General features: G+C 43.3%; 1 long non-coding RNA gene across 2 annotated transcripts in view; it reads left to right on the forward strand.

Annotated features, from left to right (window-relative positions):
* LOC137616706 (uncharacterized) overlaps positions 1-16,037 on the forward strand; it is a 59,665-nt gene continuing 43,628 nt past the window's right edge. For both annotated transcript variants that reach the window (XR_011039491.1, XR_011039492.1), the window contains exons 1-2: positions 1-113; positions 11,577-11,726. This is a non-coding gene — a long non-coding RNA (uncharacterized lncRNA). The remainder of the gene's footprint in view (positions 114-11,576; positions 11,727-16,037) is intronic.

Genomic DNA, 16,037 nt, shown 5'->3' on the forward strand with positions numbered 1-16,037 from the left:
TTCGTCTTAAGGCAGACGCTTACTACGCACAATGAATGTTGTATTTCTTCCAAATGAATCGACCTGCATTTGATTTGTCCGTCAAACACTTCTTGAAAAGCCTCAGTAGATAAGTATGCTTTTCATTTTCGATGTGTGGATTAGGTTAGACCGTTTTATATCCATGATATCTCTCATTGGGTCTTTTCGGTTTGAGTGCCTATCGAATTTTAATGTGTTTTTTATTCCTATGTATGTATTTTGATGTGGAAAACCCAAAAATGATAACCATTTTGTGGAGAAATTATTTATTGATGGATGTGATAGGTAGTGGCTGTAAGGGGGGGGGGGGGGTCGCAGGTGCTAGGCCTAGGTAGGGGTACAGGGCCCTAGGTTAGGTGGTTGTATTAGGTTCGGTAGTGTCCCGAAAATCACTGTGGCCTTAAGGGGGGGGGGGGTTGAGGCCCCCCCCCCGGTAGGCCTAGGTAGGGATACAGGGCCCCTATGCTAGGTTAGGTGGGTTTTCTTCGGTTCAGTAGTGCCCTGAAAATCAAGAAAGCGCACAGAGAAATCGCAGCATTTCAGTAAGATATTCATTGATATAAGCCAATTTAAGTGTTAATAAATAATTTTTCCACAAAATGGTTATCATTTTAGGGTTTTCCACATCAAAATACATACTTTGGAATAAAAAAAACATTTAAATTCGATAGGCACTCAAACCGAAAAGATCCCTCTCATTGTTTAAGAAGCATACGAGAGAGAGGAGGAGTTTTATGATTAACGTAAAATACGCCGTGATCATGGTTAAAAAGTGTCATTGACAGCTAAAGCATAATTTTGTATCTGCGATATACTATTTTTTTCCTTGTATTGTAATGTAGACAATTACATTAATTCGCAAGTTTATCCGGTTTTATTTTAGATTATCCCTTTTGTTTCATAACGATTTTAAACATCGTAGTTCAATTGATCACTAGTAGTACACGAGTTTTCTAAAATAAAACCAAGTCTATTAGGCTTGCATCATTACATTAGGCTAGATTCTTGGATAACAGATTTTTGGTATTTTTGTTTTGTTTTGAGAATTGTGCATGGGTTCCAGGCCATTGTGCAGTACCCTCGTTTATGGAGAAGATAGACTTTGAGACAATTGTAAGTACCTAGTAAAAGCTTGAAAAATTCATTTGTAAAGGCCCAGGTGGTGTTAGGATTATTTATTATTTTTGTGGTGTTTCTGCCCAAGATTCATAGATCCAGACTAAACATTATGACTTGAACAAGTTTCCCAACTCTTACTTTCTTTGAATTATGAACTTATTAGTGTAAATATTAAACTAGACTGTGGACCTTATTTTACTTTTAGCCTAACCTATCCAGGAGAAAGTATAGTCTATGCAGCAAGTCAATCTTGATAGCCTACCCATTGGTTAGTTTACTTTGATTTTGCAATATTGGGCTAATGTTATACAATGGTTGAGGGTTTCTTTTTGTACCATAGGTGGGCACTCCCTCACCTTAATATTTTATAACATAGGCTATGCTTTAGCCCGTGTCTTACATAAGGTAAGGCGATCTACACACACACACGGCTATGCTTAGGTCTGCAAAGTAGACCTAGACTAGTAGTATATTTCATACAGTCAAAGATTTCACTTAGTTCTTAAGGGCTGAATTCTTGTTTAGAATGCAAAGTTAGCCTTGGATTTGTATTTAAAAAGTTCAGTCTACATGCCTACCTATATTTCCTAATTTTATATGGTGTAATAGCATAGAGTATATTACACATTAATTCACTTTTTTTTTTTTTTTTTTTTTTGTTATTCCTCTCCATATAGATGATCAACGCCATATACTTCAGCCCCTGTACAACAGTAAATTTAGTGTCTGACATCAGACTTCATGTGATTTCTTAGTCTAGGTATATATTTAGATTTTTAACACTACCTTGCTTTGAATTAGGTTGTGGCTAGTAAGAGATATTACTTTAATATTCATGCTTATCACCTTTTCAATTCATTCCGACCCCTAGATTCTCTGACCTTCAGTGACTCCGGCCCCCTACCCTACTTTGAAAAAACAGGTTTAGAAAGTAATACATATTTACCAACAAATTAATTTTCTTAAAAAAAATAAGATTGGTGACAGTAGCAATGATTATCATTGCTACTGTCACCAATCCTACTTTTTAATCCGTGTCATAATTGACATAAATTACAGTTTACAGATTACCGCCTTTGGTAGGCATGTGATAATTTTTCTTTCAATTCTCCCAGATCATAATCAGTTGAAGAGGTAAATGTAGTTCGTTGGGACAGGATAAGCTAAGTATAGTAGTCTTGTGGGGGGTTGCAGCCTGCAGGGGCGTGTAGCCCACCCGGTATCCAAGTTGAAAAGGACAAGGCTCCTAGATTAGGTTAGATGGTGTTCTATTTTCTGTCTCCATTGGAAACTGACTTTTTTGGTCTGTCCCAACTTACTACAAAGGCTCCAAACATTTAACTGGTGTCACATAGAGAAGAAAAGTTTAGTTGTACCAATATGTGTTGATACACCAGTAAGTTTTCCCCGGCCAAAACCCCCAAACACAGTGGGTGGCCCCCATAACCGTAGGATATACTGTATTAGGGTATATCATATTGACTATTTATCTGCAATGAAAACAAAGGTCATATTTTTAAGTAAATGTGAATTATTGTTTTTCCTGTTTTATAATACAGTACCAGTATTTCGTCTTGTATGGGAAGAAGTAGGAAGGGAGAGGGCCTATAGGAACATGAGTAATCCTATTGGTCAAAAGAAAGTGGGGGAAATAAATGCGCAAAAGGTTTAAAGTAGTTAATACGCAACAAAGTTATATTATTATTATTGTTATTATTACTTACTAAGCTACAACCCTAGTTGGAAAAGCAGTATGCTATAAGCCCAGGGGCTCCAACAGGGAAAATAGCTCAGTGCGGAAAGGAAAAAAGGAAAATAAAATATTCTAAGAAGATTAACAACAATAGATATCTCCTATATAAACTATATAAACTTTAACAAAACAAGAGGAAGAGAAATAAGATGGGAGTGTGTGCTCGAGTGTACCCTCAAGCAAGAGAACTCTAACCCAAGACAGTGAAAGGCCATGGTACAGAGGCTATGGCACTACCCAAGACTAGAGAACAGTGGTTTGATTTTGGAGTGTCCTTCTAGAAGAGCTGCTTACCATAGCTAAAGAGTCTCTTCTACCCTTACCAAGAGGAAAGTGGCACTGAACAATTACAGTGCAGTAACCCCTTGGGTGATGAAGAATTGTTTGGTAATCTGTGTTGTCAGGTGTATGAGGATAGAGGAGAATATGTAAAGAATATGCCAGACTATTCAGTGTGTATGTAGGCAAAGGGAAAATGAACCGTAACCAGAGAGGAGGATCCAATGTAGTACTGTCTGGCCAGTCAAAAGACCCCATAACTCTCTAGCGGTAGTATCTCAACGGGTGGCTGGTGCCCTGGCCAACCTACTACATACACATGTATGTACCGGAGTAAATGAGCAGAAAGATTAATATGGTTAGCACATGCCAAGGTATGTACACATGAACAAACAGGAGTGAATGACTAGGCCTATTTTGGTTTTAACATTTTTTTTTTTATAACTCCTTATTTTTATATTTTTACCACCCTAAATTCTGTTCCCAATTGGGTAGACCCCATTATCATTGCATATATTTTGGTATATCACACTATTTATCTGGAATGAAAGTAATTTTTTGAGGAAATGTTAGGTTTTCTTAAGGAAAATGGTTTTTATTAGAAAATGTTGTCATCATCCTTAACTATAATAAAACCAAAACATCTAACCTTACCTTACTTGACCTAACCTACCCTACCCTAACCAAGCTGTGGCAGAAGGTCACAAGAACAAACCCCACACCTCTAAATCACTCTCTGACAAATATCTCTGCAACACAAACTTTCCCCTTACATTATCACAAACCAGACTCTTGGACAGAAGGGGTGGTAAAACTAAACATAAGCTTAATACCGGTACTATTTTTCTTATACTGTAACTAGATAATCATTCAGAAGATAAAAGACAACCACTCATAATACTATTATACTTGAAAATGAAGAAATCGATAAAGGCAACATTCAATTAAACCAAATAAACACTATAAAAAAATTAAAATTAAACCACAACCAAAATATGCTTATGTGTATAGATATATCTATGAACAAACACCATCCACACAAAGCCCAACTGTCTTTAACCCACGAAGGACAACCCATCTATATAATGGATGCATTAATTGCCATCAACCTGCGAGCGTCTATATTGTGGATGCATTTTTTTCTTCCTTTCTCCCTCATACGTATGACTTTAACTCCGCCTTCTATTGACGTCACAGGCTACTTTAACTAATCGGTGATCGTTTACAAAGCAAAGTTCCCAGAAATCTTATACGTTGAGGGTTTAGGAGTGTGCTAAGCATGCGCCGTTGGCGAAGGGGGTAGGTGCCTAATGGCTTATCGATCGAGATCTTGTTATCTGTTGGTGGGATAAAAGATATTGATTATCTTTATGATTCAGAAACAAGTGCTGATGATTTGGACAGCCATAGTGAGAATGATAATGATGATTATATTACTAATAGTGATGTTTATGACGACGATCCTGACATTGAACCTGTTGCTTCATCCTCTAGCAGAAGCCCCACTAAAACAAAAGACATCACTTACAGGAACAATAAAGGTTAATTCTAGATTTAGTTCTAAATGCTTATATTATCTAACAGCAAAATACTGATAGGCCATCCAAGAGATAATTATGAACGCTGTAATATTTTTGTAAATCCACATTACCAAATGGTGAAAAAGTGTCACTTGATATGTTGATATATTTTTTTTTTTACCACGCTATTACCGGATAGAATATTCCGTTTTTTTTAGGACTTTTTCAAAATCACATTATTTACAAAATTAGCACTGTTATAACAAATAGGAATAATAAGTTTTGTAATAATCCAGCTTCAAAGTGACTTTGAATTTTTTGCAATTGTGATTTCTAAAGACATTTTTTTATATCCAAAGTAATTAACAATGTATTAAACAATAAATGCCCTATTAAAAAAGCTTATCTTTATGCAGTTTCAATGATGCCAGATACTTATATATTAGAGTGAAAAATAATATATTTACAGTTTTTTTTTTTTTTTCCTTTTTTCTATAAATATCAATAAACCGTCGTCGTCCTTTGGCAGCGCCGCCCGTAGTCCTTCGTGGGTTAAAGGAACTGCCACAGCTCTGTGGCAACACCACACTATGGCAATCTGCCACAAGAACCTCAATTGGTCGGTGTTGTGGTTATCATCGCCACCAGCAGCAGCATTAGTAAACTGAACACAATCACAGGCCAGGTTATTAAGTCGCAAGAATTCTCCAAGAGTAGTCTATTTCCAAATTATTAAACGTACAGGGTCACCATTGTTATACAGTATCTATGTAAATATGTGGGAGGCAATAAAGAGTCGAAGGCCAAAAAAAAAAAAAAGAAAAAAAACACTCCGAAGGAGTAATCACTGCTAGCAAGTAAAAAGGAAAAAACCTTAGGACCTCTCCTAGCTAACTAAACTGTCTCACTATAATCAAAGATATATAATAAACTGATTCTATCATTCACAACCATGCAAAGCAAAGATAAACAAAATTGTACTTGCTGTTTAAATAAATAATCACTTCTTAGCTGGTTATAAAGAAAGATAAATTCAGCATTCACAACCACAAGTGCCTTCTGAACAAAAGGCAAATTTTTAAAAGTAAACAAAATGTTGAGCCTCCTCATACCTAATAGAAATTATATGAATTACCCTGGATGCTACAAACTACCCTTGTATTCTAACCTGACGATAATTAATTGTTGAGGCCTGACCAGACTGGTCAACACCAACCTTAACATGACCCACAGGACCGTAAATTATAGAATATTTCTTTGCCATTTAAATGAGAACAATAATTCTCCTGTGAATCTTCAAATCAAAATATGAATGAGAGTGAATAAAAAAAAGATTAATGGGTGGTTTGTAGAATGGTGGACACTCTGGCTATTTAGTTATAGTACAGTACGGTATAGTATAGGTAACGGGCCGGGCTGTCACATGGCCCCCCTCTGAGAAGGACACACTAGACCAGTGGTTCTTAACCTGTGTTCGATCGAACCCCAGGGGTTCGGTGAGTCAGTCTCAGGGGTTCGGCGGAGGTAACACAACACAAATGTTATGAGTGGCACTTGCCAAGGTTAAGCCGCAAATTTCTGAAATTGTCTCTGAAAGGCATCAGCGAAAGTCAGATTGAATTGCAATAAGTATTCATTATCTTTTTGCTCTTGTGTGAAGTTCCTATAGTGATTCTGTGTGCATATTGTGCACTAGTACAATATATACCTGTCTTGAATTTGAAATATATGCTGATATATTTAGATGTAACTTTCTTTTTCTTTTCCTCTTTATTCTGTTTACCTATATTATATAAATACCTGTATTTCCAACTATGAAGGGTTCGATACTTTTTATTTTCCTCTTTATTCTGTTTACCTATTTTATATATATATTTCCAACTATGAAGGGTTTGATGAGTGTACATGTGACACTTGCGGGGTTCAGTACCTCCAACAAGGTTAAGAACCACTGCACTAGACGATGCTATTTTAGGAAAGCCCATATCTTTGCTCTAATAAACTATGGTTGAACTTCAATGTTCCTATGCTTTAATTGGCCTGTATCCACCAATCTACAAACACACTAAATTACAGTATACAGATTAATGTAAAGTAAAATATATGGGAGAATTTCAAATTGCTTCGTAGTGTGGTAGATGAGTTTGATTCTTTGGTGCATGGCAGAACATTTTCTCAGTACAGTATTGTTTGTTCTCGGTCAAGTACAATATTGAAGAGATTATCGCAGTGCTGAAATTCGGGTGTTATTGGTCCAGCTGGAGACCTGTATTCGGAACGCTCTTCGGTACCTCAGTCCTTAAAAACTGGTGTGGTTCCGCTTCTCCAGCTCCTTTGGTCGGGTGTCTGAGAGTTGCAACCGAGAGTTGGGGAGGGAGATCGATTATTGACCTTAGATCTCCCTTGCTAAACACCAGTCATGTCTCAAAGATCATACGAGACAGAGGGTGGGTCGCCCAGTAGCCCACCCCAGTCCCAGGCCGCGGAGACGCCTGGCAGCTTTACATCCCCGTCAAAAGGGATTAGGTTGGGGAATCTTGGGAAGGGCCGGGTGGAGACAATCGTCTCGCGACCTACCCGTAAGGGCCCCCAGGTGGGCTTAGGCGCTCCTGGCCAGATTCCGGAATCGCCCACCCCTATACGATTATTGGGGGTGGAGAAAAAGAGGACCACATGGCAGATGGCAGTCGCCCAGTGAGATCTGTAGGATTGTCCTGCAATGATCTCAAGATAGAGATGGTGTATAGGGGGGCGGGATCTCTTTCCGGCTTGGTGTGCACTTTGTGTGGCTCCTCTTTGCTCTCAGCGGCGCAATGCATGGGCCACATGCGTGTGCACTACCAGAATCCCGCCTTCTCCTTTATATGTGGCTTGTGCGGAAGGGATTTTAGGACAGCAGCAGCGGTCTCTGGGTATTATCCCTCCTGTCTGAGGGCGACCGAGGAGAGGGGAGGTGGTCCCCCGGGACCGGCAGTGGCTCCGGAGGATGGCGTTCCATCAGGCGCTGTGATGGCAGAGGACGACGACGACGAAGAGGATGGGAGGCACGACGCAACAACAACCTGTGCTGTCCAAGTAGAGGCCGCACCAGCGCGCACTCACATTTGTGATGTGTGCGGCCAGGGATTTAAGACCTTCGCAGGAATGAGACTGCACATGTGCCGCGCTCACCCTGTCGAGTACAACATCAGCAAGACGAACATGAAGCATGCCGGCTACAGCGACGAGGAGTTACGTGCTGTCGCCAGGGCCGAAAACATTCCGACGGCCAATGGAGCGATCGTAATGCCTGCAGTAAACAACATGATCCTGGAGTCCCCTGCCAGAAACTTTATAACTAAAGAACGGATGAGAAAGATGCGCCAGACCCCAAGATATCGTGGGATACTCCTGAAAAGTAGGGTGGAGCCTATGGAAGAAGAGGAACTGCAAAAAACAGTGCAGTCTCTGAGCAGAACAACGCTGGAAGCTGCATTATGCACTCTGATTGACCAGAGCATATCGTCTGATTCCTCGATGGTCGCTGCCACTGCCGCACCCCACGTGGGTGCGACGGTGGCGGCGACTGTCGAGGGTCAATTGACTCCTCGACGTCCGCTGGCCCTGTCGCACCTTTGTGGAGAGCGACAGGGTTGGCGGCCGCCGTGGGGTCAACAAGCAATAACAACCAGATAATGCAGGGGCTCCAAAGAGAAGAATTACCATGTTTGATGGATGAGGATATGTCCCCTCGGCGTCGCTTTGTTCCTGTCTTTGTCTCGACTCCGAAGGCCTCGACTGACGAGACTTTAACATCGGAGCCCGACTCTGCTACGTCCTCGCCGATGGTTTCCATGGACGGTGACGTGGCCGAGCCGAGCAACGATGACGATGGCCCAGGTGATCCTGGTGACCCCAGTAGCAGTGATTCCTCTGACACCAGATGAGGAGCTGGCTACTCCCCTACAGACCAAAATGTGTAAAGTTATAGAGCCAATCTCCAGAAGGGAGATAATTAATGCAATCAAGAGTGCTGCTAAAACAGCGCCTGGACCAATCTACCCGGATCTAAATATGGGAGCCCTCAAGAGACTTGGTAAAGACGTGCTCGTGCGACTCTACAACCTATGGCTATACCTAGGTTTGGTACCCGAGTGGACGAAGAGTAGCAGAACACCAATGCTGCCTAAGAAACAGCCATTGAATGACGTGAAGAACTGGCGTCCTCTCACCATCGGCTCCCACATCCTGAGACTGTACTGTAAGGTACTCGCTGATCGAGTAGCTAAGCTGGCCAACATCTGCAGCTCACAAAAGGCCTTCAGGCCGTTTGAGGGATGTGGTGAGAACTTGGCTCTTTTGGAAGGCATCATCAGAGATGCCAGAAGAAGGAGACAATGTCTATGCATCACGTTTGTGGATGTCGCTAAGGCCTTCGACACGGTATTCCATTGTTCCGTTGTCAGGGCCTTAAATCGAAAGAGCAGTTCTCGACACTTCATTAAGATTGTCGAGAATCTCTACAACAACACCTCCACCCAAATAGAGATTAAGGGAATCAGGTCGGATCCGATCATGAGGCGTCGAGGGGTTAAGCAGGGTTGTCCTCTATCCCCTGTCCTGTTCAACATCATTATGGACGAATTCGTTGCTGGTGTCGGGGCTGACTTCGGGTATGCACTTCCGTGCGGAACTAGGGTGTCGGTCCTGGCGTTTGCGGACGACATCGTGGTTGTCTCTGGCTCGAGACCTGGAATGAGGGCTCTCCTAGATGAGATGGGTACCTTCTTAAGGAGTAGAAGTTTGCAAGTCCAAACAACAAAGTGCTCTTCCTTCATCCTGGAGAGGCCGGGCGGCAGGCAAGGTGGCATGAGAGTGGAGACGAATTTGGAGAATGGGTTCACTTACACCAACCCAGTAACCCATGAAGATGAGCCGATTCAACTAAAAAGTCCAGGGAGCTTCATAAAATATCTTGGAGTTGAAATAGGCCCTTCTGGCCTTAAAGACCCTGGAAGGCAAATCCCCGAAGAACTGGGATTCATCAATCAACAGCTACAGAAAATCGGCCAGGCAAGGCTCAAGCCTATGCAGAGGCTCTACTTGGTAGCCAAGCACCTTATACCAAAGCTTCTGTATAGGTACGAGAAGGGACCCTGCTCCCTAAATGTAGTAAGAGCAATTGATAAGAGGATCGCAAAAGCTGTAAGGGAGTGGCTACATATGCCACACTCAATTCCATCGAGTCTCTTGCGGCTTCCAACTAGGGATGGAGGGCTTGACATTCCTAGTCTTGAGGAAAAGATCACCCTCGGTAAAATGCGACTCTTTAACTCTCTCTCCAACTCTGATGATCCAGCTGTCAGGGCTGTTATAGCCCATGACCTCTGGGGCAAGGAGGCGAGGAGCCTTGCACGAAAATGGGGGATAAAGTTTTTGACGGAAGAGCCCTCCGTAATCTTGCTCAAATTCTCTCAGAAACACCGAGAGACCTGGAGCGCGAGCTGGCATGGCAAAGGTGCTGAGGCCTTCTTTAGCGATCCAGGAGCTAATAATCTCCTAAGCCACAAGACAGAGGCCCGGGGACGTCTCCCTCTAGATCTGCTTCGACTCAGAGCACAAACAGCCACATGCAGAGTGAGTCGAGCTATAGGTAGGATCCCAAATGAACAGCTGGAGAGTCTAACATGTCGACATTGTACGGAAGGCGCCGAGGACATATGCCATCTGCTCCAGCGGTGTCCTGCGCTGCGTCACCATCGTGTTAGACGCCACAGTGAGATCCTCGAAAAGCTGGCCGCTTGGCTAACTGCTGGAGGATATACCATCGAGGTGGAGCCCGTTATTAGATCAGGGCACACCTTCATAAAACCGGACCTAGTGGTGCAGAGGGACGGAAGCACCTACAACATGGACATGTGCATACTATGGGAGAGTAGTGGGAGTTCCCTTGAAGGAGCAGAGGAGGCCAAGAAGACCAAGTACAGAGCCTACGATGCCGATATCCGAAGGTACCTGGAGTCTTCAACGAGATTCCAGAGTCCTGAAGTTCTGACGTATCGTGGGATCGCTGTCGGAGCGCGAGGAGCGGTCAGACCATCGACCAAGCGCTTCCTAAAAGGCTTCGTGATAGGCGGCCGAGCGATGCATGCTCTCCAAGACATTGCTATCAAACGCTCGGTCGCAATGTTGAATTATATCAATAGAGATGGGTAGGTGCCAAAGAAACTCTGTACCATTCTGCTGGGTGCGGCTGCCTGATGCCACTATGTCCACATAGTCTATATGGGCTATCCTCTTCATCATAGCGCAATCCATCAAGTGCGCCCAATTTGCCTTAATTTGTGTCCGGGGTTGGGGCGGTCATATGTGGGTTTTTATTTTTTCTTTTTGTTTTTAATTTTAAGGTTTGTCCTTTGTTTTTAACTACAGTATATGCGAAAATCAAATTTGTGTCAATAGACAACTTAACTATTAACATATAATGCTAGCATTATCGTAATTGTGAATTACTAACCTCTTTTTTTCTTTTCTATTTTTTTTTTAACAACGCTTATTTCTTTAGTAAATAAATTAAGGCAGGTGTCTAACAAGCCCATATCTTTGCTCTAATGAACTATGGTTGAACTTCAATGTTCCTATGCTTTAATTGGCCTGTATCCACCAATCTACAAACACACTAAATTACAGTACAGTATACAGATTAACGTAAAGTAAAATATATGGGAGAATTTCAAATTGCTTAGTAGTGTGGTAGATGAGTTTGATTCTTTGGTGCATGGCAGAACATTTTCTCAGTACAGTATAGTATTGTTTGTTCTCGGTCAAGTACAATATTTAGTAACCACAGTATACTATATATTGCTGTACCTCTTTTTAATGAGATGATTGGGCTTTAATTTCAGGACTTGGCTACTGAGCTAAAAGAAGGGATAATGTCACTGTTCTGCTAATAATTGGCAACCAATATCAATGATAAAAAATATTGCTGACATCCAGCATTTATAACAAATAGTTAGTTCTTCCATCAACATGACTATGGAGACCAAAGACAAGTAAGTTATTGATTGTTCAATTACATTGTAAATATAAAAAGAAAATAGTTTTAACTTCTATATAATCATATTAAGGTAAAAAGCTGTAGGAATTCTTGATACACATGTAAGCTAACTCAAAACGTAGTGAAAACAGTTGAAAGAAAAGAATTTTCAGTTGTTGGTCTCAACATTGCAAAGGATATTGGTAATATTTCAGTTTAAACCAGGGGACAAAATTGAATGTGTTCCTATACAGATGAAAACCCTCCTCCTTAAGAAGTGTATGTTTTTAGCGAAGCTGGAGACTCTGGTGTTAAAATTTATTACGAAATGTCAGTAATTACGTACTGGTAGGTAACGGGGGAGGCACTGGTCTTGTGCCACCTCACTGAGTAGCTACTTTAACTTCAGCTGCCGAGTAGTACTACTGTATTAAAGCCCTGTCCACGCGATTGAGCATGCCCGACGGGCAAACAGTAATACCAGGCCACAATAGTTAGTGAAAATGAGGGTTGATGACGTCAGAAGTGGGAAAACTAAAGGCAGGGATCAAGCATCACTGTATGATGCCAGATCCCTGTCTGTGGTTTTCCCGCTTCTGACGTCATTAACTATCATTCTTACTAACTATTGTGGTCTGGTATTACTGTTTGCCCGTCGGGCATATTCGATCGTGTGGACAGGGTTCAAGAGCTCCTCTAGGGATGAATGTTGACACAAATCTAGGCAAAGTATTCCCATCCTTATCAAGAATGGAGAGATTGAAATGAGTAGCAAGACCATTTCTAAAACAAGATGAACTGCCAGCATATCATTAGCGGAAACTCCTTGGACATCTCTTCTCCCTGGAGGCTCTGGTCCCCAACAATTGTCTCCGCACTTGAACTCTCCAGTGGCAGATGAAGACATTCTGGTCTCAGCACAAGACCCTCCGGGTCTTCTAGTGCTAATAGGGTTGGAGCAGAGAGACCTGCATTGGTGGGTATCAGATACCAACCTACTGATAGGAATAGACCTCTCTCCTTCCCTGGATTTGATGACCTTCATGGATACAGTACATCAGAAGAAGGGTGGGGACGGCTCGTCTGTTGCAACATACCATCTCTGGACTATGGTCTGAAGCAGAGCAACACTTCCACATAAACCTCTTACAGATGAGAGCAGACTTTCTAGCTCTTAACATTTCCAACAGCTCCTTTCAGGACACAGTAGTGTTGATGAGCGAAAACAGCACTGTGGTGTCTTATACTGTATAAACAAGCAAGGAGGTACTTTTTCTCAGCCTCTCTGCCATCTGGCTGTGGAGATAATCAGATGGACAGAAGACAACTCGGTGACCTTCTCTGCCCGTTTCATTCGGAGCAAGAGAAACAACTTGGCAGACAAACTAAACAGGAAGACTTGGATAGTTGGCACTGAGTCCTGATTTTGTGGGGTTTACCAACGCTAGATCTTTTTACGTGTCTCGACCACAAACTACCGGCGTAATGCTCCCCAGTAGCAGATCCCCAAGTGTTCCTACAAGCTGCTTTTTAACACCCTGGGTACAAACTAGACGTTGGTTCTCCTCTTTCTTCCTAGTAAGGAGGCTTTTGAACAAAGTTAGGTTATCTCAAAACCTATCGATGACCTTAATAGCTCCGATGTGGCAGCATGCAGAATGGTTTCCAGACCTTCACCACCTGCTCTTAAAGGCACCCAGGGAACTCCCTCCACTTTCTGAGCTACTCGAACAACCATATGTTCAGATTTTCCACAGCCGAGTAGCTTCGCTTGGAGTTTATCGAGCAGCTTGACAATGCAGGTGGTTTTTCGCAACCAGTTACGGGGAGAATAGCTAGATAACTGCAAGAGTCGTCTATTGCTGTCTACCAACCGAAGTGGACTCTCTTCTGTGGTTGGTGTCGTGGAAGAGGCATCCCTCCGCTCAGTGTCACTGCAGTATTCCAACAATAGTGGAATTCTTGTTATATCGCAGTGTCGGTGGTGAAAGGCTTTTGCTCAGCCTTAAGCCTCGTTTTTAAACGGGAGTTAACATTTCCTCCTCGACAGAATTATCTCTCCTCATACGTAGTTGTTCCGTAACCGAAATACAAACCACGCTATTTACATAGGGGGGATTTACTTTCGGCGTAGCTGAAAGGACGAGCCATTAGAATTTATCGAGGGTGTATTACCCCCGCGCTAGTTAGCAGGGGGGTAGGGGAGTGGTAACTAGCTACCCCTCCCCCCTCACACACCGGTGAACTGCTTCACTTCACTTTTGGCTCGGACAATGAACAGACGTCTCTGTCCCGTCCTCGCATGGCAGCCATTAATGCTTTGTCTTACTAATTACTTACTTTTTTTATACTTAATATATATGTAAACATTCTTATGTTTATGTATATATTTGAGTATAGAAATACAGTAAGTTTCCTTTTCAGTGTTTGTGCTGTGTGTGTGTGTAGAAAGTCCACTCATTGTACGACAACTTCTCCGTGTGGTCTCAGGCCACTACGGTGACTTTTCATGGGTCGCGATCTCTCCCTTGGTCCTTCGGTCTCCCTTTGGCGGGCGCCGTGGGGAATAGTCATCGCTGGACTTTACTTACTAATATGTTTCTCCACTGTTCCTCCTTCCCGACAGGGAACTTGGTCTATCAGCGCGGGGAACTTGGGAGTTTTGTTTGACTACGGTCTCTCTCTCTCTCCTTGAGTTCGTTCACCCTTTTATTACTACTACGTATTACTGTAGCTTCCTTCCCGTTGCGGGTTGAGTTGCTTCTCTGTTTATTTTGTCTCAATTTTTTTTTATTTAAATCTAATTGTATTTGTTAACTGTTCAGCCTCTGTGTAGAACGCTTCCCTTCGGGGTTCATTTGTTCTTACTATTAGTAACATTCTTAGTTGAATTACATATTTATAATTGTTATAATTCTGTTTTGTTACAGTTCTCCACCTTCCCCCCCCCTTCCCGTGAGTGTCAGTGGGGGAGGAGGGCACATTCCTGTGTGTAATTCTTATGTTCTTTTCCCGCAGGGGTTCCTCTTCGGATTTCCCCCCGGGGCAATTAATGTTAACTAATTGTTTTATTTTCACAGTTAACTATCTAGTTTTTCGTTTGCCTAATTTGCATACGAAGCAGAGCTGTCCTGTTGGGGCCTGGGGAGTCTGCCGTTGCCGCCTCCTCTACGACTTCGTCATGGGCGTGTCCCTTCTCCTAGAAGTTCTCCCGTGACAACTGTCAGCTCCTTAGTTCATATAGAACGCTCAGGAGGTTCGCCTCCTTGGGTGGGTACTTCCCTTCCGAGGGAGGTTCCCTTCCCAGGTATGAGTTTTTCCCCTTCAGGGGGGGTGTGTTCTTCTCTTACCTTAATTTTTTTCTGGTCCTCGGGTGGTTATGCTCTTGGTGCTGAGCTACCGCTTTTGTAACCATGCTTAAGGGGCTGAGCGGTTGCAAGGCCGGACCATGGAGTTCGTGCGATTATGCTCTTGGTGCTGAGCGGTCGCACTTGCAGCTATGCTCAAGGGGCTGAGCAACTGCAGGAGCTCCTCTTTATGGTCAGCTTGCTGATCCAACACCCCTAAGGGGCGCCTTCATCAGTTCTTCCTGTCTCTTCTACGAAGTGTTCATCTCTCACGTTCGCGAGAGAGGGTACTCATAGAGACTCCTCTTCGGAGGACTCCCCTGCTGTTGTTGCTGAAGGGTCAGTTCTCCCCTCCGAACATCTTCAAGGGGGCAGCTGAGTCCAACGGTCTCTCCTGCGAGTGTGTCTCCCCTCGGGGGAGTTCACTAACAGAGACTCCTCTTCGGGGAACTGATGATGGTGCTCCTGTCCGTGGTCGTCTTCAGCCGCAGAGGATCCTCCTCAACGAGAACAGACAGTTGCAGCTGCTTCTCTAGACCTGTCAGCAGTTCATTTGCGATCTTCGATACCTTCCAGATCTTCTTGTCTTCCTTCTCCGTTACTGGATGCAGTAGCGCTGTGGGCGCCTCCACCCCGTTTTCCAAACGGGCACCGGTCCCTTCGGGGCTAAGGGCTTATCTCACATGTGAGTAAGCCCTTTGGTGCCAGGTTTTTTTACCTGTGCAACCTCGTTCTACTGCGCGCTCGCGCGCTGTAGTTCACAAATGTTCCTGATGTGCGCAATGCGCGCCAACGTTCGCCCTCGCGCCCACGATCTCCGGATCTTGGCGCAAGTCTCCTGCTGTGGACCAGACTTCTGCTGAATCAACTCCTGATCGCCAACTCTTCTGAGACCTTCTGTGCGGCTACGCGCCATGCGCGCCTACGGTCTCCTGAACGCCCACGATCGCCAGCTCGCCGGCGCTCGTCTGATCACCCTT

Source organism: Palaemon carinicauda, chromosome 22, assembly GCF_036898095.1.
Source record: "Palaemon carinicauda isolate YSFRI2023 chromosome 22, ASM3689809v2, whole genome shotgun sequence".
In the NCBI taxonomy this organism is placed as follows: Eukaryota; Metazoa; Arthropoda; class Malacostraca; order Decapoda; family Palaemonidae; genus Palaemon; species Palaemon carinicauda.